Raw genomic sequence first — 27,164 nt, 5'->3', positions numbered from 1 at the left:
CTTTTAAAATAGGTCCTCACAGCTGCTATATTTACCTCTATGAAAGTCAGTATTAATATGGCTGGGTTTCTGTTCTAGCCATGTGCCTCTGTAATAGCCCCAAGAATGAGAAACAGCAGTTTCCCAGAGATGCTCTGAGGAATCCTATGCTCCTGTATACCAAGCTGAGCTCCCTCCTCAAATGCAAGATGTGTTTGAAAAAAAAATATAGTAAAAATAGAATACATGACTATATAAATATATGAATATATATTTTTATACTATATTAAAAAAATCACTATTACAAATGTTAAATAAGTCAAACCAAAGACACTCATCATTATACACACATTTCACCCTGGTGAAGAGGGATGACACACCCAGCCTGGGGTCAGTTATGTTCCTTAGGGCCTTGACTGCAAAGACAACTGGCAGAACAGCTCTGGCCCCCATTTATTTCCTTTGCTATTCAGATGCTCAGCACTGAATCAGTGCCTGAGCTCCACAGCAAATTTATTCATCAAAAGGCAGCAGCTGCAATCTGGAGAACACCTGATACTTTAGCAGGGCTGATGATGTTCTCAAACCACACACAGCAGGAGGAATACACAAATTCTGATTTTCTGCATAGAAAACAAGCACCAACAGGACCATGTTCCCCTTCTCAGCTGAGTCATCTCACCTCAAATGAAATAAGGGAGCCATCAGGGTTCACACCCAGAGCTGGGCAGACTGGGAGAGGACAGACACTTCCACTGAGCATTAGCTCATTAAGCAGCACACACACGGGTATCTGCTTATAAAAATGAGAATATAAGGTACCACAAAAAAATGGAGGAAAGCACAATGCTGGATATGAAACTCTGTAGGTTGACCTGAACTGCTGTGTTATGGTTGAGATGTTTATCCGGCTGACTCAGAAGTGAATTATCTATTATGAAAGCTGCTTCTGCCTCTTGACTTCAAAAAGGACTTGGACAGCAGTGGCCACCAACAAGGGCAGAGAGGCCAGGCTGTGACCTGCACAGAACTATCACTTCCACTCAGGCTGGGCTACTTGCCCATCTCACAGGTCCCAACCCTCCCCTTGCACATGTTGTGTAACTGATGCAATTTCAAGCACTGCTTCCAGGCTCTGCTCCTACAACAGTAAACAAAAAAGTAAAAAAAAATAAGAAATTACTTGCAATTCTGTGAATTTTTGAATTCTCTAAATGGGACTAAGAAAGAAATTGTGAGGGGAAAAATAATAATGCCTTTTTTCGATGTATTATAATTTTCTGGCCTCCTTTTTAGTGAGGCCAAGGTTTTATCCATAGAAGACATGTCACACTTGTCTTTTTGTGACAATGGACAATCATTGTGATGAAGAAGATACAACCTAGGTACTTGATTTCTGTTCAACATCATCAGGAAGAACTGTAGACTCAGACAGATGGAGGTTTTATTAAGTGGCACTGGAGAGTTCTCCTGGCAAGTCAATATCTGAAATATTCTAGAGTTAAAAATGAATCCACTCCCTGGGACATTCCTCCAGGGTCACCAGGACTGTCACTGTCCTACAAACCCCACATTAGCATTCTGTTTGGAATGGACAGCACCTACTTGAGAGCTTGGAAGTTGCCATGGAAACTTGTAACATCAATACTCAGAAGATGAAGAAAACCCACAGGTTAAGAGCAAACCACAGGGAAAGCAACCACTGCAGCAACAGGTAACAAGGCATGGCAGACCTCTCCAAACCTTAGTATCACACTGCATAACCAGTTAAAGCTAAACCCAAATGTCTGGTGCTGGGAAAAGGTAAAACCTTGCTTCACTGAGCTGACAGACAGGCTCCTTGGAGGTATTTTGAAAGACCTGGACAGCCTCTCAACACCTGAAACAGCACATGATGTACCACAGTTCCCATGCCTGGTTTCTAAACCCAAAAGCAAAGAGATCCTTTTCTCCTCCAGCCCTGAAGCTGTGGCTTGGAAACCTCCACCAGATGCAATGGTTTGTGACTGGGACCACTGCCAGCTCTTACTGGAGGTTAAGAGGAAACCTCCTTCCCCATGAAGCAGCTCCTGGCCACCACTAGCTCCAGCCCCGGGCACTGGGAGAAAACAAAGCATCTCCAGAGCTGCCCTGGCACTGGAAGGGCTGTGGGGTGGCTGCTCATGGAAATGGGCAGGAGGGAGCACAACTAGCACAGCCAACTCAACTCAGCATCCTCTAGTTCTTATTTTTATAACTCTAAGGTCTGATTACACACTCAAATTCACCTCAGCTAAAACAGCAGTGTAGCAATCAACTCAACACAAGCTCTTTTTATTTTAAATCTAGATGAGGTGTCTAAAAAAGCAAGTCCAAATATAGCATGGATACACCAAGTTAGATGACAAAAGTTCAGAAATTCAATGACCCAGAAGATCTGAAGCCAAGATACTTTAATATCTTTTCAGTATCAACACATTACCAATGGTATCACATACTACTCTTGGAAAAATATGTTCCATATCCAAAGTTCACCTCCCGTGAAAAACTTGTGTTACATTGATCAGATTGCATTGCACATGAGCAGTTGTAAAAAGCAAGGAGAGAAGAAAAAGCAACAGAAGAGAATTCCCTGGAATCTCAGAGTTGATTCATACTGTGTGACATTTAAAGTGGCACATGTTGCTTCACTTCTAACTGGAGTTTTCCAGCCACACTGGGTTTTTATGGGAAAAAAAGATGGACAAATGGGACAGAAGAAAGACTACTAGAAACTTAAGACTCCTGAGAACTAAAATTCTACTACTCAGAACAGCTGAACAATGAGCTACACAAAACAGAGGTTTTTAAAAACAACCCTTGAGGGATGCAGCTGCAAAAAGATAAAAATAAATCTTTTGCACGGATTGGTACAAAAGTTCTGCCTATGACACCTCCTGGCTACTCCTACATGGCAAGCACAAGTAGTCTGTGGCTCTTCCAGACAAAAATTCAAAGTCTCAGGGGCTGTGGAGACTCCTGCATTACTTACATAAGAACTATACCCTTCTGGGGCAAGGTCTAAACTTTCACCTGCACAAGTATTAAATGTCAGACTAGTATGTGGTTTCCTACACCAGCACAGAACTGAGCTGGTCACTGCCCTGCCACATAACTCATAATTTTAATTCATAGGATGGTTTGGGCTGGAAGGGACTTAAAACCCATCTCATTCCACCCCCTGCCGTGGGCAGGGACACCTTCCACTATCCCAGGGTGCTCCAAGCCCCATCCAACCTGGCCATAAACACTTCCAGGGATGGGGCAGCCACAGCTTCTCTGGACAACCTGTAGACATGTGGAGATTTTCACCCATTTTACTTTAGCATCACGCTGCATTTTCATAATATCATTATATAGCTTGTCATCTGAAAGCACTCAAAGAATCACAAAAGGAGAAAATATTTAAGTTACTTAGGAATTGCATCAGGAGATTAAATTTTTTTTCAAATATGATCAACTGAACTAACTCTGAAGAGCCCTGAGTGACTCAGGAACACACAGTTCCATTTGGTTTGGTCAAAGCAGGGGAAGGACAGCGAGCAGGATCTTTGTTTCCTGTATTCTGTACAAGAGTCCAACAGCTTGTTCATGAGGCTGCTTTGGGCAGTGCAAAACATCCCTCTGTGAAAGGTCAGGTTGATCATTAACTTCAGGTACAGAAGGACAGCACAGGGGTAGGCAGCAGGGGAGCCAAAATGCTCCCCTGATCTGAAATAGATGTTTTAGAACACTTCACAGAGGCTAAGATGAAACCAAGACAGCTTTGCATCTCAGCAGCTCTACCTGCAGGCAGTCACCTGATCACAGATTACAATTCTTTTGTTCATGCAACCAGCAGCTCTAAGTCTGCCAATCATCCAACATTCAGCACATCCACAGCAGCACAAACTGAGATTCACCACTCAGCCAACCCCAAGTAGTGCCTGTTACCTGCAAACTACTGTGGATTGATTGTACAGTTTGAACATTTTTTTCAGAAAACAAGTAAAAGGCATGGCCTAAAGCAGAATTTCCTAATTAGCTCACAAAGATTCCATCAGTGGTAGGGATGAACACAGCAGTTTCCAGCCCCAGGCCAGCACACACTGCTCTAAAACACACTTGCCTGTCACCACCTGAATGTCTACAAATCTCCAAGCCCCCTGCACTAAGGGAACATGATTTTTTATCTAATTACACACAAACTGCATCCAGGGCTGCCAGAGCCAGGCAGCACCTGCAATCATGCAGAGTCACTGAGTAATAAACAAGTGAGTTTGTGGCAGGCAGCACAGAGAAGTCTCTGTGACACCCACAGGAGACCAGGCAATCTGAAAAATGAGAACCAGATCACTGCCTCCACATCACTACTCCCTTTTGACACTGCCAGAGGTGTAGGGAGCCTCGTAACACAGCATCTTCAAAATCCAGCAGTGTCATTAGTTCTGATAATCTCCCAACGCTGTGAAGCCTCCCTGGGGACCTGCAGCTCTCGTAAGACAAAGTGACAGCTCTGTAATTCCTCTTTATGACATATTATGGAGACACAGAAACCTGCAGTCACTCAGCTGAGTCCTTTCCAACTGCAGGCTGAAGCTTCCTGAGTCTCCCCTATTTTCACATTTATCCACAATTGACTTGTGGCTATTTTTGTTCCTGTTCGTATTTCTGAGCACACCACCTTATTTTTGGGTAATAAAGTACAAAACTCTTTCCACAGCAAAGTTCTGGTCTTTCAGTCACAGCCAAACAATGCAGGATCTTCTCCTCCCCCCAGCAAATATCACCTTTGAGCCTCCTGGCAGAAAGACACTGAAATATTCTACTTTCCTTTGCCAAGAGATAGAATTTAGTTAGAAAGTCTGACTAAGTCATTGGATGAAACAAAAATTCACTGTAATGTGGGTAAATGCTGGGCTTTGGAGCAGAAAAACTTGGCTTTAACAGAAATCTTTTGCTAAGCAAAAGTAAACCTTCTACTTGGATTTCCCTTGTCCAAGAAGTATATTTATCTTACTGACAACAAATCACTTCTGTGGTTCTGCACATGTACATGACATTTTGTAAAACACTACAACACAGATTTCCCTGGCCCAGTGAATGCACCACTCTGAAAAAGTACAAGGCAGTAGTTCAAGGGAAGGAAGATAAGACAACAGGAAGGTTACTGGGTTGTTATTATTTAAAGGAAAATAAGCAGGTTTGGGAGCATTTCCCAGAAGAGAGAATGTGGTTGAGAAAGAGGAGGATCCTGGAAGTAGACAAGCAAAGCTGCATAAACAACAGCCACTCTCAGCTTTTCAGTATCCTCAGCCTCACTTTTCTATCTGGTGTGTAAATGCTCAACACCACCACAAACTCACATGTGCCAGCCTGGGCTGGATACCTGAAAAAAGGGTAAAGCAGCAAAGACAACCTGGTATCTAAAGAAAAAAAAAATACAGAAGAGTTTGAATTTTGCCAACCCTGTCATCAAATGCTGTTTATTCAAACAGCACATCCCATATACTCACTTCCATTAACCAATAACCAGGACTTTCATCTGGGAACACAATCAAACCCTGTATTCTACAAAAAGGTTTGCAAAGCTTTAGAGGAAATAAAAATAATAAAATAAAAATAATTCAGGAAGCATGAACGTAATAATGCTCAGCATAAAGATATAGAAGGGAAAAGTTTAAAAGTACATGGCTATGGCTAGAAAATATGTAAAGATCTTTCAAGAGAAGATTTAGTGACTAGGAAGTCACTTAGAGTCATACAGGGAATATTTCAAAAATGTCCCCAGTTACAGGATTTAATCTAAATGTTCTATTTTAGTTCTTAGCAGCAGTTTATAGTAAAAAATGATCTCCCTTCTCAGCGTTTACAGCTCTTCACTCAAGTACTCAGTCTTCTTGGTACAGCAGTTCTGGGAACATCAACTGTTAAATAGAAAAGACAAAAGGATCATCTCCAGGTGCAATGTCCCCAAAGCACAGATTATTACAGGACACCTTCTCCCATCTTGCAGTAAAAGCAATACTGCTCTCCTATCACCTCTGCCTAAGTACTTGAGGAAAGCTTGACCAAGAGCAGTGCTCCAGCACCAGATGGCACTGTTACCTGAGGAAAACCACGGGAGACCAGAGTTACAGGCACAGGAGAAGCTGGTTGAGAGCAGTAAGCAGCAAAGTCGACAACATTTTGCCTCTACATCAGCCAACACTGCTCACAGAGGCTGCCTCAACCCTCCTGCAGTAAAGCCTCACCCAAAGTACAGATCAGAGGCAGCAATCCCCAGGAAGAAACTGCTGAGAGGAACCCAGCAGCTCCACAGAGCCCCAAGCCCAGTGTGTCAAGAGATGCCTGGATCCAGCAGGACCTAAGGAATGCTGCAGAGACTCTGGTGACCATCTGACCACGCAGGTGAAAGCAATGGGAGATGCATTTGACTGCTAGAAGAAACTCCCCTGAGGAGCTCACATGGATGCTGACACCATTCAGTGTCATAGGAAGAAGAGATTCCCATTTAAGCCTCCACTCTGGATTCCCAGGATTCCCAACAGCCCACTGTTTTAACCTGCCAATTAAGCTGTGTTCCTTCTTGTGTGCAAAAATAGTCTGTCCAGTAGCTCTTCCATTTACCTGAAGTAAAAGAATTCTTCAAATTGTTGCCTTGGGAAGGAGATGGCAGTTATTATGCAACAGGTTTTCCAGGTTCTTGCTGGACCTGGATGGGTGGGGATGCCATCTGGACAGCATCAGCAGTACACAAATTAGTCACTGGCCACTCTGAGCTGCATTTGGGGCACATGCCAGCTCTGGAGCAAAGAGGGGCTGCTTAGATCTCCATCTGCCTTTCAGAGGATTAAAAGGATGCTGTGAGGAAATCTGTGTAACTCTTGCTGGCCAATTCACTCCTGAGGTGTACTCCACCTTTCTACATCTTTGAGAGTAGAAGTAAAGAGTGCATCCACAAAAAATAATTCTTTGCTCCATATTCCTGGAGCAAAGCAGAATGGGCTCATTCGCTGAGCTAAACTGGACTCTGCTGGGTTGGTGGTAACTCTGTGCTAGGGCACAAAGCACCCTCCTTCCCCTTTTCAGGTCAGCAGCGTGCAGGAGAAACTCCTTATTAGCCCACAGCAAAAAATCCACCTTGCAAAAACTGCCAGGGAACAACAAGAGGGAGACATATCAACAGAAAATCACCGTGTCTGCTTTCCAGCTGGTTAGCTCATTTGCTGCTGCTGTGAATACAAACCAGCCATTTAAATTAGCTTCTAATTGTTCACAATTATTCAGACACAGCATAACCTGCAAGCAGGAAGACGTCAGGCAAGTAGGAGAGAAAGAATGGTTTCAGATGCCTTGACAAAATTCACATATTCATGCCTTGCAAGTCTCACAGCCTGCTATCTCCAGCAATGCTGCCTCTCTCACAGACCCCCCAGATGTATGGTTGGCATTGCAGAGGAAGGAGATAATCCATGGGTGTTCCTACACTCCAGGTTTCTACTCTTTCTTGCTCCCATTTTTGGACTGGTTCAAAAATTAAACCAATAATATTTTGGTCTACCCCGGTCGTTCACAGTCTCTGCACACACAGGCAGTTTGAGCAACACTATTTATAAAGCTGCTTAAAATTCTGGACACAGCCAGAGCTCTTTGATAGGATGTCAGCCATGCGACACCCGAACGTAGGAGGTTGACACAGGATGGTTAGTGTAATACAGCCCACTCTCCTTTCCCTTTCTTTCACCCAGAGCCTCCACTACCACCCTCACAGGAGTCCCTTCCCCCCACAATTACTGCAATTTTCTCTCAAAGGAAAGAGGGAAGATAGTGTGTTATCCTTAAATCCCTAGTGTGCCTGTTTTAGTTCACATGAGACCCAATGCAAGTCCAGTCTGCAGGTCAAATTACTTCAGGGGACTGAATCCAGACATATCTTAAAGAAAAAATTCCCTCACATTCAGCCCTGTTTGGATCCAGAGCTAGAGCACTGCCACAGAGCCAAAATACTCAAATAGGTCTAAGAACTTCAGCAAATTTAATAAACTTGAGCAAGAATATTTTATCAAGTACAGAATCTCCTAGAGGAGACAAAATAACCCTGAAAAGCAATGTATAAATAGCTGTAGCTGAAAGCACAGCAAATGCTGTGTCATGCCACATCCCCAAGTCAATCCCAGGCAGGCAGTGCATGAAGCTGCTCAGCCTCCCTTGTACCTTCTCTGAGGTTCATGCCTGCTCTGGAATCAGAGCATCCCCCTGGGGAAATGCTCCTGGTTGATCTCACATGCAGAACACACTCCCCCAGCACACTGCAGTGCCTCAGTGCTCTGTTACATAGGAGGAACACTGCATGGACAGACAGACAGACAGACAGGCTGCCTGCAGGCAGTGCATTCCAGAGGCAGATCAGGACCTGGCTAGCTTAGCTAAGAAATACAGGATGCCCAGGCTGGCCTTAGGGGCAGTTCCCACAGCTAGTGATTAAGAGCACTCTGGGGACACTCAAATTTAGCTGACAAGGAAACCAGTGGTACTGTCTCCTTATGGGGCCACAGCCAGGGCAGAGGTCTGGGGTCACCTCGCTCCCTCCTGGCACAGAGCAAAGGCAAACACTGCTTTAAGAGATACAACAGCCAATGCTTGCTCAAAGGCAGAGCAAGCATTCTGCAAAGGCTTCCTGTTAAATAATACTCCTTCTGAGCCAGCTGTATCCACAGTTAAGTCATACATTCCTTAAAAAAACCCAAAAAAACCAAAACAAAACCAATGCCTTTACATTCAGCTGAAACAACCTCTGGGATGCTAGAGAGAATCCACCCAAAATTCAGTGATAGCGTGGGTACCCCGTGCATGCATTTATTTCTGATAAACAGCAAAGCCACTCCCCCAGCTCACACTGCAGAAGAGTATGTGAATGCTACTGGGACAATGCAGCACAATTGCATCATTGCCCAAAAAACCTCAGCTGCATTTTCTATTCACTGAAAGAGTATCAGTTATCCCCCACATGCATAAATGCTGTATTGGCCATTAAAAAAAGGAGGAACAGCCCTTACTGAATACATACACCAAGCTACAGAAGCCCAGATATTTCACAACTGGATTTCTGCAACCCCTGCACTGTGACATCCCTTTCTGTGAGGGGTGGATCCACCACCTGCAGAATGGCTGGGGGAAGACAAAAACATCTCCCAGCCACAGCAGGTTTAATTCACTGCTTTCTGCTTATGCACTTCATAATACAAAAGCAACCAACCTTCAATTTCTTTCAATAAATCTGAGAAAAATCTCAACAAGAACTGGTAACAGTTATGATACAATAGAGACAGAAATATGAAACCCTTGCAGAGTTTGACTTAATACCCCTAGAGCAAAGCCTTGTTTCTCCCCTCTTACACAGGTAAGTCTACTGGACTGACTTTTTCTTCTTTCCCATCTCAGCCAGAGCACAAAGCTTTCAACACCCCATTTAAAACTCATCTATGTCATCATAACAACACTCCTGTAACATTTTGCCTTCAGGTGTTTTCTTGGCTGACTTCTAAACCATTTACTGTAAGCACCCAGATTCTGCCAGCAGCTTGAGACAACACAGCATTTGTCTAGCAGAACATCCAACATCCACATGGAAACACCACTCTCCTCTCCACATCACTCTGCATGTTCATGTATCCAGCAGCATATTTGATGTGGCAATAATTCAAGCTTATAGCTCAGGGAAATCTTCTTTTTTCCCCATCTCTTCCTTGGGAACTAAGCAACCAAGCAGCACATCTAGAGATAGCTCACAGAACTCACCCAGCCCCTGGTGTAAATAAACACTTACAGCAAAGGCACAGGAACCACAGGAGCAATCAAGCTATATGTTCCCTGGTTTTGTACAATGTACACAAAGTTCCCATTCTAAACCTGCTCAAAGGTAGATTATTAAGTTCTCCTCTACACATCTTATAAGGCAAAATCCTTTCTATGTGCATTAATCCTTGCCAGTGTGTTTTTCCTCTGGACATAACATACAGACAGCTACAAAATTCCTATAGGAATACATCTTTATGTTCCTCTGCTCTGCATAGGCTCCACAGCCCAACAGCTACAGAGCAATCACAAATTACTGAGAAACAGTATCTCCCAGGATACTCAAATCCAGTTTTCAAGGAAGGCTTACGTGTTTAGGAGACCCAGCATCCAAAGAGTCCCCAGGGGAGTAACATACTTCTAGAACAACCAGGAAGCTGTGAAATATTCCATTTTTAACAAGAGGGGTGTTTCTGAGAGACCAGGAACTGCCCCTTCACTAAAAACATTTCTGAAAGGTCACCTCTTACAGGCAACCAAGCTGAGTTTGATGGTTAGCAGAACTCATCACAGAGCTGACTATTTCCTCATAAATGTCGAAGACTAAAGGCACAGAATTTTCTAAACTGGAGTTTAAAACTGTTTTAAGGGATGCTTTGCTCCATCTTTCATCTTGCTTACAGATCAGGAAGCTGTTCCAAGCAGGAAAATTTCTTTAGTGTCTTCTTGGCCCAATGTCACAAACACCACACAGTAACATCACCTGTAAGCTCTTTCAATGCAGAGCTGGTTAGAGAAGATGCTAAAATAGCATTGAGAGATGTCATGTTTGACTTGGAAACTCTCAAATGTTTCATATTTACAAAGTATATTTGCCCCTCTCCTGTCCTTCCCACCCTGCTTGCCCAAAGTCAGCAGTTCTGTCTCCAAATGGCCAGGCAGTGAGAGGATGTTTTTTCCCCCTCTAAAAAAAGCATCCAGAGCATCTTTCAGAGCAGGGAGGTACCAGGTCCTAGCACAGATGCAATACAGAGTCTTGCACTGTACCTGTGCTAACAGCAACTATCTTAACCAAGAAGAAAAAATACTAAGGACAAATGATAAAAGCTAATCCATTACAAAGCCACTGATCCCTCTCCTGGCAGTGGCTTGACTCCAAGTGCATGCTTTGTACATCTGGATGCCTTTGCATCTACACATCAAACAATAAAAACAGTCTGGTGAACAACTAATCAATAGTCTCCTCTGCAAAATAAATTTTACCTTCTTAAGCCAAGCCTGTTATCCTTGACAGCGAGCCCCATATTTCCTGGAACTGTAATTCACTTGATGCCTACTTCCTAAAACTACCTTTTTTGAGGATATATTGCTATGCACATATACAGCAGGTAAGTGGGTATTTTGCTTTAACATCAGATTCTGTTATGTGCTGTACACAACGTGTTCTTTGCTTTAATGACTTCAGCTATAAGAGAGTGATTTCAGCTCATCACAACCCCAGTGAAACAATGAGCCATAAACACAGGTAGAGCAGATTTGCAAACACTATAAAAATACCCTTGCAAGATGACTGAGAGGGCTCTGCTCCCCTGACAGCTGCAAGAGTGCTCTGCATCTTCCTCTTCTGAAAAATTGAGGTTCAACCTGCCTTTACTCAGCACTGACAAAATGCCACAGTGAGGGACTGTTCTGAAAAGCCTTGAAACAGGGACAAAGCTGCAGGCCTGTGACGGAGGAAAGGAATGACTGGACAGCAGATTTCAGAGCTGCTGAAGAGTCACATGGCATGAACTGAACAGCATCAGCACAACAGCAAGCAGAACTGCTCTGAGGTGCTGAGCCCCAGCCATGTTCTGGGAAGGTTCCATGGGTTGATAAGCCTTAGGCTGCATTATATGGCCTGTCATTCCTAATTGAACACACAAACTAAGTTCCTCCTTAAAAATGCCCCTGTTCATTAATTGCCACTCTACACTACTCAGATGTGGCAGGCTCCTGAACTGGAGATGTAACCCCCAGCAGCAACTCCAACCAAGTCACATGAGGCACTGCCAGGACACTCCTATGCTTACAACAGTGATTTTTACTTTTAAAAGGTTGCTCAGCTTTGCAGGCATAAGCAGGCTACCGTGCCATCAGCTACTGAAATGCAGCAGCACTGGGGTTGAACATGGTTCCTAGGAAAAGCCAGGTGCACCATCACACTCTGGTGAACACTCTGCATATACTCAAGTATCCACTCATGTACTCAAGATACTGTCAAGATTAAAAAGTATGTTGAGTACACAGAAAAAAACCACAAAAGGGACGTTTTTGCTAGGAATATGAAATGACCCACTAAATAGAGAAAGCAGTAGAATGTTTACTGAAGTCTTCAACCATGAACACCTGCATAACAACCACCAGCCTGAGGCTTGTTGCTGACAGGCATTCATCATCTTCCTGTAGAATTTTTTGGGGGATACATCCCCTACCAGGTGTGCATTAGGTGGTCCCCTGCATGTTACAACACATACCTTTGGACCAGAGTCAAGCAGTGACCAGAGCACCTCCTTCTCCCCACACAGCCAGCTTCCATCCCACTTAATTCCTGCATTTGGATTAATCTCTCATTACCCCAGAGCTCAGTGCCTGGTCAGACTGCCATAGATGATGCACTGTTACCTTTATCCTATCCAACATTAACGGGGCCTCAAACCTCACTGCTCCCCTCTAGCCTGGCCTTGGGCTCTGACACCAGAGAACTGTGATTTGGACAGGGAAAACATGGCACACAGGAGCATGAACTGGTCAGGATGCCAACACTAAAGCCTTAAGGATTCTAAGTGCCATGTCATTCAGTAAGGCTGAAGCTGCTGTTTAATTAGGCTTGCTTAATGAGTCATATTAAATAGCATATATATAAAGCAGATTTTCTATTAGTGCAAGGACTTCACTTGATTATTGTGGTGAAATGCTGCCACTACAATGGAGTAGCTTTTAATTTTATATACTTAACCATGACCTACATTCCTTTGCTCAAAGGCACCCCATTCTAGAGGGAATGTGCTCTTTAATCATCTCCAGCATTTTTTCAGGGTTCAGCAGGGATGGATGGAGTGGCCTTATGTCTCTTCAGATAACACAGCTCACAGAAGCTCCACGAGAGTGTGGTAAAAATGCCACCAGGTTCAAATAATGGCAGGCAGTACTTGTAACCTGGTCTGATGGGCACCCTCTGCTCAGAGACCACTGGGATGGATGAACACCTCCACGTTCCCTCAGTGAGCCTGGCCAGCTGCTTTACCTTGTTGGACAAGAGCTTGTCTCCTGGAGAAACTGCAGGCAAGATCAGATTTGAGGAGGAAGACAAATTCAGGAGGCAGCTTTGGGGCACTCAGAAAGCTCAACTCTTGTCCCCACAGAAAAGGAGCCTGTGAGCCATCAGTGAAGATGAGCAGACTCATGGGCTGCATTGAAATGGAAAAAAAAAAACCAAAACAGCACAGCAACTCACATGTAAAGACTATACCTAACTCTTGTGTCCAAAAAGTTCTGGGGAATTCGAACTGCTATCAAGATCCAGCCTCTACTAATGCAGAGCTGGCAAAAACCAACCCCTCAAAACACACACACACCCAACTCACCCTAAGAAAGTCCCCAAGAAACTAAAAATGAAACATGGAAAGTTCAAAAGAGAACTTGTGTAAAAAAAATTTGTGTAAAGCTGCTCTGGGGCAGCGTATCCAGGGAGCCAGGCCCATCCCTCAGAGCTGCAGCCTGAGCTGCTCAGAGCTTCCCCATGGCACACCAGGGACATGGACACAGTGTCAGCAGGGCATCAGGGACAACAGCTCACACTGAGGCCACCAGAATGCAACAGGAACTGAGAAAAGGCAGAAAAAGCACTGACAGAATAACACACCTCACTACCACAGCCTTTGGAAAACACACATTTGAGCAGTGCATTCACCCCACTGGAATTTGTTTCAGATACGATTTTCAATACCATTTCAAAGAAACAAGTTTTTACAGGCTGAACCTAATAATTTTTCTGTCCTCTCCATCACCAGCAGCAGTACAAGTCCCTGGTCCCTCTGAAGGCTGCTTGCTTCGTGGATGCAGAACAGGATACGCCCAGTGCTGCAAAGCTCAACACCACTGACAGCAGTAAAAATAACTCTGCTTTGGTACACACCAAGCAGTTAAGAGCAGCAGATGCACATAGAATGTGCATACAATAAGCTGTCACAAAACAACAAGGATTATGTTGCACAGAAATAGGTCTCAGATTTAAACAGCTATGAGATCACCAGGGGCGGGGTAAGAAAATCCCACGATTTTTTCCTCTGGTTCGTATCACTCCAAACAGAACAAACTAAGGAGAGACCAGGCTTAAAGTTCCCTGTAACTGGAAGAAAACAGGCACATCCTCTCCTTTTCTGTGATATAAACTCCTTCCTTTTTTCAGGCAGCTCTTCTGATACCCTGGCTGGGAAATGTCAGTGAAAAGAACTTTGCACTAAGACAGTGGTCAGGCAGGTCTGGCAGCCAGACCACATGCAAATCCAGGCTCCCCAAGGCAGGACAAACCTGAGTCTCTCTGCAGCAGGATCCAGCACCACAGACACCATTTCTATGACATCCACCCCCTCACTGCAGCACCAGCACTTCTCAGGCTCCTGGTGCTGTTCAGCATCTCATCTACTCAAACTTCTCCATCCTGTGTGCCAACCTTAGAGAAATGAAACAAATCTCCCAAACCCAGCTGTGTGCAAGCAGGCACCCTTACTCTGTACAACACACATGCTGCTTCCGCCCCAGATCCAGAGCTCTTTATAGCTTTCAGGCTGGTCAGCAGACCAGGCTGAGATAGATGGTAAGACAAAAATAGCAATTACTAAAAATCACTTATACAGAGGTGTGGTACACTCCTGCCCATCAGTGCTTGAGTCTGCCACCACAGCTGTACTCCAGATCCTTTTCAGGACTACACTGACACCACAATGCCAATACCCACAGGCTTCTGCACGAAAATCCTCCTTGACAGTCAAAAGCAAGGCAGCACAGGGATAACTTCCATGGGCTTTGGGTGTCCAAGTTCTCCAGACAGGTGCTCAGAAGCCTCAGTGTTAAAGCACTGAAGTGTCATGCACCTTTAGAACAGGGACAGCCCAAAGATCTGATGTCTGCTTAAAATCAAAGTCTGTAATTCAAAAGTCCCAAATCTATTTCATCTAGCAAAGATGTTTTCCATAAAGTAGCTTTTAAAAAAAGACATCAGTGAAGTTTAAAAAGAAGCTGCTGATCTCATCTCAAGACCAAGTGATGATTGGTAGAGTTCATCTCGAAAAGTGATTGTAATAATGGCAATTTGCAATTGAATCCAAATTTTCTTCTATCTCATGTGCCCATCTTAGACCCTTCCACAAAGTTCAAGAACACTCCAGGGCTGAATGGATAGATCAAGACAAACTAATTTTCCTCTTGCAGGAGCTATCAGTGTCAGAAGCACAGTCCCACAAAATACCTCAGAGACAGCATGTGACAGATAAATATTCCATTGGGAGAGTCACCATGGCTCACTCTTTCAGAGGACAATTATAAAAACAGAACTGTGAAGATTCTTAACACTCTACCAAAAAGCAGACTGACAGATGTTACCAACTGTCTGGGCACTCAAACAACACTTCTTTTCATAACAAAATGAGGAGAAAATAACCCCTTGTGATGTGCACAAAAGTAGGGAACTGAAAAATATAGTTTCCTGAAAAAAATATCCCTTATGGTGGTGGAATATGGTGGGATAAAACCAAGACAAAGCTAACAGTGTAACATTTTAACAACAGCAGCTTTTGTGAATGGAGCACTGAGATGATTCAAGAAGTATTAGAGTTTCAAAACACTTCAAGAGTAGCTCTGATCGATATCTATCTCACCATTACAACATCTCTTGGCAGAGACACTGCACGTTTCAATACATCCGACGAAGACAATGCCTCTCTTGGCTCAGACACACACTCAACGTGTCACTCAGATTTCACCCAAGTGACATTTCAGTAGCACCTGCCCCCAGTGAAAACAGCTATTTATAGCAAGGTGGGTGTTGAGAAGGGTGATTTCTCCCATCACTTGAGGCCTGGGTGTAAATCACAGACTGCATGTTGCCATTTCTGATTAAAAGCTCTTCCTGGTCTCTAATGTGCCACTTTGATAAACCACATTGCAGCTGAATTTGGCAGGTGCCTGGTTTTCTTGAAAGCTAACTAATTGAAAGCAAGAGATAAACTCAAAGGCACTGTTTGGATGAGACTAAGCTTAAGTAGCTGCACTAGGTATGCACACAGCACATGCTAACCTTGCAATGTTCCTCCCCGAGCCTCATTTCCATGAGAACAGAAAAAACATCCTTTGTTTTATTCTTTTTCAGAACACAGATAATCCTGCTTCATTTTATAGACCCTAAAGCAATTTGGGGGGGAAGGGGAGTCTTGTTCACTAGCAGGAAAACCTAAAAGCTCAGCTCATCATCACTCCCCAGTGCAGGTGCAACACTCCCAGGCTAGAAAGTCATAATTACCAGTTAAGCATTTTGAGAATATCAACGGATCTTTTTCTGATGAAACTGGAAAATTGAGAGAGTAAATCCAGAGCAGGGTAGGGATCTCTCTCAAGAGCAATGAACATGCTATTGCCCCAAAGATCCCAGCTCTGGAAAAGAACTCTCCACCCTGAGTTTGCTGCCCTCTCAGCAGTACTAGAGCACAACATTCACTCAGAGACACAGGTACAGGAGCACAGAGATGGGAATCTGCCCTACAAACACCACCCTCAAAGCTGATTTTTCAGTCCCTTAATTTCTCATCACTCTCCTGACAGCAAGCGCTTATCACTGCCAGATTAGAAGAGATTATCACAAGAGAAAGTTAAGGTTCTTTCAGACACCAGGACAGGAAAGTGCACTCACTGGTTATTATCAGAGGTAAGGTGGGTGACGAGACCTCTCTACCCAGCTGACCATGGCCAAAGTTAAACACTGTTTGTTAAATCCAACAGGTTGAGTTTCCAGCACTACCAATTTCCAATCTGGCACAACCACTAAAAAGGAAAAATATCGCTTTTGCAGCTCCACTTTAGGAGCTCTCAGATAAGAGCATTTCCTCCAGAGCTGCCCTGCATGGCTGTACATGTGCTAATCAGAGACTGCTGGAGCTCAAGAGAAAGCAACTTCGTGGGGCACTAACACAAGAAACCAAAGCATCCCTGTGAGGGAGACCTGAGGTGTGGATCCACATGCTGTGTTTGCACCCAGTGCCAATTAAGCAGCAGAATAAATGAATTAGTGCAACACAAACACTCGAATTAGTGCAACACAAACACTCAGGCTGCATTCACACATTAAAATAAGAGGAAATTCAAATCACAATTATTTTAACCATTGTGCACAAGTAGATAGATTTCAAATGGTAACTAATACCTATAGATGGCAATTTGGTACTAAATTATGTCACGGAGAATAGAAAAAAGAACACAGCACAATTAAGAGGAAGCCAGGAATTCAGCCTGGATTTCTTCCAAAGTTCAGAGTGTCAACACTGAAAAAAAACCAGAAAGACTCTTCTAACAAAAGAGTTTACACATTCATTGAAGTGACCAGAACAATTATTTATTTTCAATAAACTAACTTTTCTCTAAGCTCCACAACAGAACAAGAAAGATGAAAGCAGATCACATAATATTCCTGTGAAATACAAAGAGTGCCTGATGTGGGAATTGTTTTCATCTAACATTTGGGCTCAGGAAAGAAACATTAACAGCATTCAACAAGGCACTTGAGGCTGATCAGGGCAGCCAGAGTGAACTCTGACGAAGAAAGCACGGTGTGAACTGGAGTAAGTGTGGGCAAGGGTTGCAGGAATAGTGGGGGAAAAGCCTCTCCAGCAAGGAAGTCAGTGATGCAAAATAATTGTCCTTCAGCACATAATAGCACATTTATAAAGACAGGCAGCTATTTAGGAGTTAGATTTGCTTTTTACTAGAGGAGATGGGTGTAAGCTGTTTGCATGTTTATGCTAGAAATTACAGCTTTTCTCATCCAAACTGACACAGGTTCCTAATTCAAGGAATCAAAGCAAAGACTTAAGTATTTAACAGAACATCTCTGAGACAGAGCAGGCTGCTCCTGCAGTGCTGCCCTCAGCAGCACCAGCCCAGAGTGCTAACAGGGAGTTCCTGGCCAGCACACATTTTGTTGCAATAAAGTCACCCTGCACATTGTTTTATCATTACAAGGCACATTTCATTTGTGAACCAAATGACATTTTTCTCCATCATGTACCAGCACAATCCCCACCACCACACAAAACAAAACAGAGGCAGTTTCTGGCCCCAGAGTCAAAAGCACCAAAAAAGCTGAATCAGCTGTGCAAGTCAGATGTTGTGGGTAAAAAATAGTTTCTGAGTCAATGACACACTCTGGATCTGCTTGTCCAATTTTAACACAAAGTGAGATCTCACAACATTGACATGAGGGTGATAAAAATATCAGTTAAGGAATTAAGAAAGCCATTGTGAAGTTTCATCCTAAACTAAGCAGCCAGGAATGCTGGTGTTTCCTGTACAGTGTCACCTTCCCTGCTGGGGCATTCCACAGGGTGCTCTCTTCTTTCTTGTATTTCAGGAACGTACAGAGATGCACAGTCGAGGAAGTTCTGTGATTATGTGCTACTACAACCAGGAAGAGCTTCCCAGGCTCTTTGGAATACACTTGAAATGTTGGCCAGACCACCCCTTACAGGAAACAAATGAATCATCCACATCTGCAGACTAAGAAAAAAACCACGAAAGCAAGTGTTAAACAAAGGATGGATATTCCTCCCTCTTCCCTGCTCCCACTTTCTGCTTTAAATTGAGCCCATGGACAGTTCACTAAGACAAGGCTGTGCCACAGCATGGGAAATCAGAAAATCTTCAACAACCTGCAGCACAAGGACAGAGAAAAGACTTCTGACAGAAGTCACACATGCTAAGGACAAAACAAATCTGAAGAGGCGGCTCATGATGTATCATTTCCAGTTATCCAACTGTGCAGTAACTCTAGAAAATGTGGCTATTTTGTCTCAAGACTAATGTTGTTTAAAGGAACTCGGACTCAGAGGCTGAACGGAAGCATAAATATTACTTGCAATAGTCAGGAGATTTATTCATTTGGATTAGATACACAACCCACCTTCCAAGAGGGGAAAAAACCCAACTTTCATCTTCAAAAGCAGACAGAAGAGTAAAGCCAAAGGACAAGCAGGGCCTTGCTGGAAATGCCATCAGCTCTCAACAAAAACATTAAGCAGCGCTCTGTGCACACTCATGCCAAATACTGAAAAGCAAAGATGTGAGGGCAGAGAGCAGAGGCAGCACTGAACACTCGGGATGGGCAGCAGCCCCTCACACTGCTGACACCTCCAACCCCTGTCCAGCAGCAGTAAAGCAGAATGGCCATTTTAGTGCCATGAGGGGAAAGGAAAATACAAAGGTCCCTTGGTGATCAGTACTACTCAAGCTCCAACTGTTTCTGTATAGCTGCTGCCAACAATTTCACTGAGGACTGAGATCTAGGACCAGTTCTCTAACAACAGATCTTGAGCCAAGAGGTCTGAAACCCACTTGATTCTAGGAACACCACTAGGAACTAACTTCAGAGTTAATCTCGGCTGTTCTTCACTGACTACTCTTTTCATCCAGCCCTGCAAAACCCCCAGCTCACCAGATTTACACCTAAACTAACTTTTAAAACACTGAGTTACTCAGTTTAGCTTCTCACACAAGTGAAACCAAATCTAACTTGAGTTACGCAATGCCAAATGGTGAATTCCCAAGTATCCCATTTCACACATACACCAAGTAACCAATGTATTGTGGCTCTGCCTGAGAGTAATTTTCCCAGACGAATCTCTAGCTGTAACTGCACTGAGGAGCCAGCTCATGCTCTTGAGCCCTGGAAATGGTCAAATAGAGCAAACACTAAGCACACACCAGGAAAACACCACCTGGCAGCACTAATGCTGACTGTCTTACCCAGAGTCACCTGAGGGGAGAGTTTTTTGTCACCTTTCCAACACCAGTGCCACATCAGAGCCCAGGAAATGCTTTGAAGATGAAAAGTGCTACTTATTTGCTAAGTATCCTTTATCAGCAGAAAAGCAGCACCGTTTCTTACACTCAAATGATGCATACGTAAAGTTCTTTTTTTCTCAAAGAAGTTATATCCTTTCAAAAGTAGGTAAAAAATAAATCAGTCATGATGGAACTAATTCCAGCTCACTGTATTAGTGTATTTTACTGAGCAGAAGATTCATCATCCACTGACAAATGACAACTGTACCCAGTCACTTCCACAGGAATAAGATACCAGAACTCCCAGCTCCAGGCTAAGAAAAATAGTTAAAAGCCTTAAGCCTCTCATCTTTTCAGCTGGTGATTAAATAGCCTTCTTCACTTGTCTGTCTCCAAACCCTTCCCTCACAAGCAGAAAAGCTAAAGGTTTTACAGGCAGCAGTAAGAGCAAACCACTGAGACTGTGTCTGATGTGTGCTGAATACAGAACCACACGGTACCACTGCTGCAGTTTTATTGTACAAAACCAATCCTGCTTAATGGACCAAGGGTATGGCTGTGCAGCTTCTCTTCAACTCAAGAGGCTGTAACCAGAGGCTGTGAAGTGATACCACTGCAAATGCAAGCTGAGCATGGTTTCCTTGTTCCTAGTGTACTCCTGTGAATTTAATTTTTCCTGGCCTGGAAGCTACAGTAAGACACCAAGTGTTTCTGTCCTCTCCTGGCCTGCTCTGCTGCCAGTCCTTGGTCTCACCTCCTGCCAACAGCCTCCACGCTGCCCATTCTTTCACACAGACAGCAGCAGCACCAGCTGTTGAGGAAAGAAACAGCAATCATGATTTTAAACACCATTGGAAAAAAAACCAGCTCTGCAATCTCAAAGAAGTCTACCTACCTAGAGCATCCAACATACATCATAAGGCAGCTGGTTCTTCAAACCCTTTGAAAAACTGGACAGATTATTTATGGTGTAGCTTGATGTGTCCCACTTTCAGGATCTCAGCATATGTGCATAAAAAGCATTTTTGTATCTTGGCTTCCACCTTGTATATCCAAGCAACCTCATATACCATGCCAGCAGCTAACACAGTAAGCAAATCCAAAAACTCACCAAAACTACAGTGGCTCATCGAGATATTGGTCTAAAACACCACTTCCACACATTAATTATTCATTTGTTAAATTTTAGACCAGCAGGTCAGCAGGTCCATGGTGCACACTCTTATCTAACAGCATAGAAGCATCAATGCTATTTAGCTTAAGCTTTCCCAGTAACCCGAACTGAACTGCAGCTCCCTGCACTCAGAGCTTCTCTGGTACAACCTGCCCCTGACTGATGGAAAAGGCTGAAGAAAGCATAAAAGTGATGCCACTTCTTTAAAAAGCAATCCAAAACATGTACAGAGGTACAGATTTCTTAGTCTTCAAATCTGCCCACTCCCAACCCGTGGGTTTGGCCTTGATCTACAGGCCATTCTGGGAGGGGAAGAAATTCCATCTGCAGGTACTTATTGGATCTGTCTCTCCACTAACATGCTCTAAACCCTAATACAATTAAGGGCAGAAAACAAAGATAACATCACCTGTCCTTCCCCTTAGCTCTCCTGCACACGCACATATCCAACACAGTTACCAAATCCACATCCAGCACCACCATATTTGTTTCCATCTACACCACACGTGAAGATTGAGTCCAGCAAATGTTCACAATTTTCTCTTGTGTCTCTTCCAAGGCCTGGTCCAAGGGCACCCAAACATGGGGCAGAAAGCACAGCAGACACATGACTCCATCCCTTTCTTTTGGCCAGATGTGCAATCAAACACATGGGAGGTAACAATGACCCTGAAATGCTCAGGAAAAGATGTTTCTATCCAGGAATGCACACAAATCTGTAAGTCTCCAACTGCACCTAGCTGGGCTGTGTGTACTCTGTACCACAACAGGCACAGGATCTTCTGAAATTCAGTCAGCAGAGACCAGAAACAGCATTAAAGCTAAAAAGACACCTGTCAACTTGAAACTCAGGCACATCTGAAAGTGCTGCAGCCATTACAGTAATCAGCAATCCCTAGCATCTTTACTGTCAAAACCACATGCTGTTGATAGTACTTGATATTTTTAGTCACCCCTAACAATCATTACCCCTCAAAGTTTCCTTCACAGAAACATTTAACATTCAGAAAGAAAAAACCCTATCCCAGTCTCAGGATATTGTCATTAAGAGAAACTCAATTTTGCTTAACTCCATAAATTCAAGTTAGCAGAGTATTTTTGATTCAGACATAAACATGCATATTTCTATTTAGCAGCCTAAAAGCAAATGGAAGAAAGCCCAAACATGACCATGGAGCCTCCCTTTAGGTTTTTTTTTCCCTAGGAGTTAACATTCTCATACCTTGACACAGGTTTAAGGGTCTCAGGAATGGGACACACCAGCTACACAAGGTGGAGCCTGAGCTGAGTTACAGGTCAAGCACTAAACCCAGAAGCTGAGCCAGCATCTCACATCTCAGTTCCAGGAAAGTCAGGACTGCCAACCTCAAAAGGAAGCACAAGGATTTCAGCTCAAATGATCAGCTCCTGTACTCAGGATGACCTAAACACAGGTCCCTTTGGGCAAAGACCCTGCACATGGTGGGAGGCAACAGCAGAATGGAAAAAATGAGGCAGGGTTTTCCTAAGTAGCATTTAGGAAGGTGTCATCACCTTCTGAGCCTTTGAAATCCCCCAAGCAATTAAACAGTCAAAGGAGAAGAGGCTTTTAGTTTTCCAAACACCAATTATTTCCCACACCAACACAGATGTTGAACATTAAAAATCATGTCTTTCCTCTGAAGAGAGCAGAGGAGCTGAGGACAGCTGCCATAGGCAAGCAAGACCTTGTCCAAAACAGCATTTGTCAAAGCTGCTGCTATTTAACTTCAATAAAGAATCTTCAGCCAAAAAGAAACTTTATAAAATTGCCTAAAGTCCTTTTTTTTTTTTTTTTTTTTGCCAAAGTCTACACTGGAGCTGCATCACATCAGCAAATAAATTTGTATGAGAAAGCTGCAGCAAAATGTCTCACCCACACAGGTATTTTAGAGCCTGTCACAGGCATCGATTGATTCCTTCTAAAGCTTTTAGTGCACATTACTTTGTTTACTAGTCCTAAAAGCATTACTAATTTAGTTTGGGGTTTTTTTAAGCTATAGCAGCACACTGAAAGGGAGCACACCTTGGAAGAGAGCACATCACAAACACTGCTTGCTTGAGGACAGGCTTCGTTCATTTTAAAAATAACACTCCTGTCTCCATTTGGAATTATTATAATAAATGACCTAGCCCAGATGGCCACTTTCAACTCCTGAATTACCAATTCACTCTGCACACAGTACACAAAGCAGTAACAGTGTACCGTATTTAGTACTCCTGAGACTTCCACACTGTGAATTGTGCCGGATTCCACTTTTCCAATAAAATATTAATGATGATCCCCAAGTCTGTATCACAAGAGCCAAACAAATCAAAGCAAAATGGGGAATTGACCCAAGGGTACCTAACTTTGCAATGGATACCCACAGGATGGAAAGGTCACACATTAATTGGTTCTATATTATGCAGAACTGCAAAAATTCCAGTAAACCTTTTCTCTTCTGTCTCTTAACAGCTACAAACATCAGGTGGTTTCAAAGAACCCCCCTGGGAGACTAACTGAAATGTCAGATGCAAGAAGAGGGTTAGATACAGCTTCCTCACGCAGTAAAACCCACTATTAATAGTTTATGGGCATGGGATTTGTGTGCTGCAACAGAACCAGAGTTTGGCTCTATGGCCAGCATTTCCTCACAGCCCCAAAAAGGATCCTGCTATCCCTCTTCACTTGCCAGTGTGCCCACACTGCACTTCCAGATGGCAAACACCTCGCCAGCTTTGAAGATGGAAGATTTTTTAAGGCTGTTTTCATGCCTCAGTTGTAAGTAATTTGCAGAGTCACTAGCTAGGATTAACACCTGAAGGGCACATGCTGGAGGGCTGGGATCCCAAAAGTGAGGGCTCAGAGTGGCTGTGAATGGACAGAGGGAAAACAGAGACCTTGGAGTTTCTTCAGAAAGTCCTCCTGTGACCTTGTATTAGATCCATGACCCGATATCTGAGGTCAGGAAATTACAGGAGTGAAGACTGGAAAAGAGCAGAAGGTCTGTGTGGGATGAAGCAGAGCTGAATTCTTGGAGAACCTTTTGGAGATAACATCAGATAATTTCCAGGTAATGAGTTTATCAGCCACCAGCTTATGTCTGAGGAGGCCTGATAGTTTCAATCTGTTTCCAAAGCAAAGTTGGATGAGGTAAGATAATGTAAATGCAGGTGAACCCAATGGGAAGAGATGACGATGTCTAACTTAATTCAGAAGGCTGAATTATTTCTTTATTATAACTATGCTAAAATACATTAATATACTATATAAAAGGAGGCTATTAAAACTACATACTACTTTCTCTGACCCTATTTCTAACTCTAACCCAACTTGTGACCATCTCTTGAGAGTCCAGACACAGGTGGATTGGCCTGGCCATCAGGCTCAATCCTCACCAGAATCCAATCAAGCACTCACTCCAGGTAAACAATTTTCTAAATACATTCTACACATGAAAAACAAGGAGCAGAAATAGAAATTATTTTCTCTTTCATTTCTCTCTGTGCACCTCTATGAAAAATCCTGAGAAGGAGAGAAATGTGCTTGCCACAGTAAGAGAGTCATCTAAACTAAATCATATTTTGGACTTTACAAAATAGGCTGCAAAAACCTTTTTTTTAAATTGCACGTGGACTCAGAGCAAACCTGGGCTCCTGCAGTGGTCCCTACGAATACATGAGCCAGACCTGCCTGTGCATCACAGCAAGCCCTCAGCCCCAGGGCAGGCACAGGAACTCAGGAGGCCTGGCTGGCTGAAGGCCTTCAGATAAGGTGGTGAAACACAACACCTGCACTCTCCATTTCCCCCAGCTGCACAAGAGGCCTATCTGCTCTGCCCAGGCTTTGTGAAAATGAAAGGTTGTAGGGAGCTCTGAGGCTTTCATGGGAGAGGCAGGAGGAAGGACAGCAGCGTTTTAAAGTCCCCAGAACCTGACTAATACCTACTATGCTCAAGCATTCCCATAAACCTCTCAAAGGCAGCTCAAGTGTGCAGTAGGAGTGTTGAACTACAGCAGAGAGATCCTGAAATTAAAATTCAGCTGGGTCCCAAGAACTCCTGATAATTTATTTAAAAAAGCATCAGGTTTTCACAGCAGTCCACAGTACTCCCAAACCTGCCTTCCAAATTACCTCCAGAGATATGGCATTAGCCAGCCAGAGGAACTGCTCTGCAGATTTGTTGGGTCAGACAAGACATAGATGGCAAATATATTTGGAAAGGGAAGCTTTCTCCTTCCAGGTCTGCTTAGGTTTTACAATGCTCAGCAACAGTGATTTCCCAGTGTCTTAAATGGGTGATACTGCCATGGAAAGCAGGAAAGGAGCACTTGAAGCCACAGAGAAAGAAATCCTGGCTCTTTTTATTCACATCATTTTTATGCTGGGGAACATTGTTATCAACAGGGGAACCAAAGGCAGGAATGTGCTCACATGTGGAATTCTTGGAGGAGCTGGTGGGGCTTTGCACCAACTGCTGAGCTCTATCTCAAGAGAAAGTTCCTATTACTGACTAATATCAGTAATTGTGTGCCTGGGTTTAAGTGGCATTCTGCCTACCATTCCCAACAGGAAAGACCAACAGCAAGCATTGAACCAGAACCAACAGCAAAAATTACTGGACAACCTATACCAAAAAAACCCAAACTGTCCAAGAAAAGACAGGAAAGCTCAAGGATTAATTGGGTACAGAAAACTGCTTTTGACCTTTGCACTGGAAGCCAAAGGTGCTGTTTCACTGGACTCAAACTTTCCAACAACTTTATTTCTCCTTCAGTTACAACACTTGCTCTATCCAATACACACATCAGGATTCCCAGATCCTGAAGCACCTGACAAACAGGAGGTAGACAGGCACTCTTCTGTGTGAAATCAGGGTCTGATACACTAAATAGACACACAAAAGCCCTGGCCCCAAGAGCACCTTTACCCCCTGCCCACTCCAGATTTAAGGGAAATAAGAGTGCAACAAGCATTCTCTGGAGTCCAGGGCTGAGTTGTCACCAGGACAGGTTAATGTTTTAAGGACATCAAATAAGACCCTCACAGCCAAAGATGCTAGAGAGTCAGGCACAGCAAAAAGATGTACCCATAGGCAACAGCACCAAAAACTTTAGACCCAGGCAAACCACATAATGGTTTGTACCAGCAAGGACAATGACAAGCTTGTCAGGTTTACCTGGCTGGTTCTCACACATCAGTGGAACCCAAAAGAGACTGGGTCAGCAAACAGCTAAAAAACCCAGTTATAACCACAAAACCATTATCAGTCCCACTGCATGTTTCCAGTGGCATCAGGTTTGTTTTCAGCAACCCCAAACTGCAGTGCAGACTGTACACAATGCCTCTCAATTTGGTTAGTGGGCTGCTTTCCAAAAAAAAAAAAAAAAATCAATAGAAGTACACCTAAATTTCTCTAGCACTCAGGAAACTTCTCTCCAGGGTCCATTACCCGAGTGGTAAAGGCACCTACACCAGGGCAGCAGCACTAAAAGGAAAAACAGAGATTGTTTATTTACATAAGTGTCTTTGATTTCTGATCCTCCTCAGCCCAGCTTTTTCCAACACTGCAATGGGTGCAGTTTCCAAGTGACTGAAGTCAGAGCTAACACTTCTGGATTTAGGAACCCAACAGGATCAACCAAATCCACGATTACTCACCCAAATGGAAGTGGCTTTGTTTAGATGCTGAAAACCAAACTGAACTTGGGACACGTTTTTGCTGCAACAACAAATGAAGATTTTACTGGAAGGCTGCAGTGATTGAATTGTGGAGTTTTTCTAGAGAAAAGAGGTGTTGTGTTTTTTGGTTTATTTTTTTTTAATGTAGAAATACATAACGTGGCAGTATCTTTTCAGAATACCTGTTTTCATTTTCCTTATCTCCAAGCAGTCACGTGTCTAATGACACTACCACCTAAATTTAGCTCATTCTGTAGCGCTGGCAATCCTAGCGATGCCTTTAAGACTGCAGCACACCTTTCTTCCTCTCAGTCTCCCCTCTCTCCTGCGGCGTGTGGGGCCGTTTCTTTGCCTTCTGCGAAGCAGACGGTTCTCCAGAAGCCTCCTGCTTTGCACTGCCAGCCCAGAGGAGCAGGGGCAGCCTGCAGGGACAGTGCAGCTCAG

At 43.6% G+C, this 27,164-nt stretch overlaps 1 protein-coding gene across 1 annotated transcript in view; it reads right to left on the bottom strand.

Moving 5' to 3' along the window:
• The window catches only part of UBE2O (ubiquitin conjugating enzyme E2 O), a 58,264-nt gene that overhangs the window by 29,986 nt on the left and 1,114 nt on the right, over positions 1 to 27,164 (bottom strand). The gene's annotated exons all lie outside the window — the stretch shown is intronic.

This window comes from Taeniopygia guttata, chromosome 18 (assembly GCF_048771995.1).
Source record: "Taeniopygia guttata chromosome 18, bTaeGut7.mat, whole genome shotgun sequence".
Classification (NCBI taxonomy): Eukaryota; Metazoa; Chordata; class Aves; order Passeriformes; family Estrildidae; genus Taeniopygia; species Taeniopygia guttata.
The sequence above is the reverse complement of the archived record's forward strand: the minus strand, read 5'-3'. Positions and strand labels throughout refer to the sequence as shown.